Genomic DNA, 2,997 nt, shown 5'->3' with positions numbered 1-2,997 from the left:
CTCCAAGGACTTCATGGGCGGATTCATGACACATGTAGGCTACGTCAGAAGCTCCCTGTGTTTTGATGGGCCATAAAGTGCGCAGAAAACGCTCGTTCTCCGGAGAATGACTAGTAGCCAAGAGAGAGCTTTACGCAACGACTGGAGTGAGAAACCCTCGTGGCGTGGGACATCGCTTACAGCACAGGTGAAGTTTCATTCTCTTTCCTTAGGTTTTAGGTGCAACAGACACTAATTGTTATAATTATTATTATTAGGCTATTTTGTTATGTATAATTATTTCATTAACAGACTTGAATTATTTTTGTCAAGCAAACCTGCTTGCCACAATGGTGATGTTCAATATGTCGAATGTTTGACTTTGCAAAGTAGGCTAGTATGCAGCAGTTTGTTTTGTATTATATAAAGTAAAGTAGACTTTATATTATTTCTTTTTCTAGGTTTGCACTGTGCAGCTCCAGTGTGTTTAGGAGTCGCTCCAGGGTAATGTGGTTCCTCATCATCCGCTGTTGACACTACGATAAATTTGAGGTAATCATAGTTATAATATGGTTTATTGCTACTTTATTTAGTGTTTTATGCCTCCAATGGTGTCGCTTGTCGAAAAGATGCGACGCCTTGCTGGTTTTGAAGATTTATAGTTCTTTTTTAACACACACTCGTGTGCTGGCTGCTGGGTAACAACCTATCATAAATTAAAGTTTCAAAACCTGCCTTTTTTCACCTCCGCCCCTCATTGATTTTAATGGAATGATGTTTGCTTAGGCTGCCCATTATCACAATTAAAACTCCGACCAATCACCACACTGCTCTCAATTCTCATGGGTGTATTTAAGGAGATTGGGTTGAATTTCTATTGATTCCATTTTCTTCTCTACAATGACTGCTGGTGGCTGGCAGTGGGTTGAAGTACTACTAAGATAGCTACTTTTGTAAAAGTAGCAATACCAGAATGTAGAAATAAATTTGTGTTCTTAACAATCATATTTACTGGATTGTAATTGTAGGCTAATGCATTGATGGTGTTTATCAATTTAACTTTTAGGTCTAGATTAGGATTAGCCTATAATACTGCATCGTCATCATTCATCTGTTAATGTCTTGTATTAATTAGTTATTCAGCACAGTAACTTGTAACTAAAGCTACCAAATAATTGTAGTGGAGTAAAAAGTACAATGTTTCACCTGTGATATAGCCTATTGGTATAAAGCAGGTGTCTTATCTTCAACGTTTTCAGGCCAAGGGACCCCTTAGTTGAGAGATATGAAGCAGGGACCCCCCACAACCTTTTCATAGATTCCATATAGTTTCATCATTCGACAGCACAATCATCAGTGTATTTTAGATTCATGTCAATTTGTGTTTTCAGATATTTAACCACTTGAGCTGTCATTACCTAATAAAACTTGACCTTTTACTCTGTACTTAGTCTGCTCTTTTTCCCCCTCCTACACCAAACCACTTAGCTGAAAATAGCCGATCTAAATATATAAAATCATTGGAAAAATTTGGAAGGACCCCCCTGTAGTAACTCTGAGGACCCCCTAGGGGTCCCGGACCCCCTGTTGAAGGACCCCTTGGTAGAAAGTATTTAAGTTTTAGTAACCCTAAAAATGGAAATGGAAAAGTAAAGTAAAAGTGCTTCAAACTTTTACAGTAGGCCTACTTGTGGTAAATGTTCTTACTTTTCACCAGTGGGTGGCTGGGGCTTCATTTGTCTTCTACAACTGTCTTAGATTCTTTTTTGTTTTGTTCAAATAACAGCCTATTCTGTCTGTTTTTCATCTCCAATCATTTCCTATGTTTCTTCTCCCCTTTTCCATCTATTTGTACACCAATACTTCCCAGAGAGCCACCCTTTGCTTGGCCTCCGCGTTATGAACCCTGCCGTAGTGTGGGATGCTGGACAGTTGTCAAGTGTTTTGATGCCGCTTGGCACCAGTAAAAAGGGACTTTGTGACATAGTCAATCATGGGGGAGTCTTTTCTTCAACTGCTGTTCTGTTCCATCAGGCGAGGAGGAACCACTGCGATCCAGACGCACCACAAACATGGCCTCCCATTCATCACAGATCCCCAATGGACAAGCGCTTCCTCATCTTCTTTGACTTTGACGAGACCATCGTGGACGAGACCTAGTGACGACGTGGTGGTGCAAGGCCGCCCCAGGGCAGCACCTCCCAGTCTGGCTGAAGGACACCTACCAGCCTGGCCGCTACAACGAGTACATGCAGCGCGTGCTCGGCCTACCTGGCGGAGCAGGGCGTGAAACGAGAGTGACATCCGCAACGTCATGGGAGAAGCTCCCCGCCACCCCCGGCATGCTGACCCTCTTCCAGTTCCTCCGCACACGGCCCCCCCGCACGACTTTGAGATTGTGCTGGTGTCGGACCGCCAACGCCTTCTTCATCGAGTCGTGTGCTCCGCCGCGTGGGCGCCCGCCAGCTCTTCCACAGGATCTTCACCAACCCGTCCACGTTCAACAAGGGACGGGGCGCCCTGGTCCTCCGTCCCTTCCACACCCACGGCTGCCAGCGCGGTGCCCGGGGAGAACATGTCGGCAAGCAGGTGGTCGTCAGGGACTATGTGACCCGCCCGGGCGCAGGAGCGCGGCCGCCCGGTACCAGAGGGTGTTCCTACGTGGGCGACGGCGCCAACGACTTCTGCCCCGCCCTCATCCTGGGGCCGAAGGACGTGGCGTTCCACGGCGAGACTTCCCCATGCACCGCCACATCACCGAGATCCATGAGGCCGCGCTCCGGGGAGTTCAAAGCCGTCACTGTGCCGTGGGCCAGTGCCGAGGAGGTGGTGCAGCGACTCAGGAAGTTTGTGGCAGAGTAGAAATAAACACATTGCGATCTCTCTCTCACAGACACACACACACACGACTGGTAGGAGGGAGGAGGAGGAGGCAAGGGGATAATATTATGTATACCATACATGGGCCAAATGTGGACCCCAACTTCAAATTATGCAGCCCGCTGGGTTAATACTGGA

The 2,997-nt window shown here is 46.6% G+C and overlaps 1 pseudogene across 1 annotated transcript; it reads left to right on the top strand.

Annotated features, from left to right (window-relative positions):
• The first annotated feature begins 74 nt into the window (after positions 1–74).
• On the top strand, positions 75–2,950 carry LOC308283532 (putative phosphatase phospho1; annotated as a pseudogene). The gene is made up of 3 exons (XR_013963335.1): positions 75–187; positions 441–531; positions 1,852–2,950. The product of XR_013963335.1 is annotated as a putative phosphatase phospho1 (transcript).
• Positions 2,951–2,997: the final 47 nt, after the last annotated feature.

Source organism: Nannobrachium achirus (assembly GCF_963921795.1).
Source record: "Nannobrachium achirus genome assembly, chromosome: 4".
In the NCBI taxonomy this organism is placed as follows: Eukaryota; Metazoa; Chordata; class Actinopteri; order Myctophiformes; family Myctophidae; genus Nannobrachium; species Nannobrachium achirus.
This window is presented reverse-complemented; position numbering and strand designations above follow the sequence as displayed.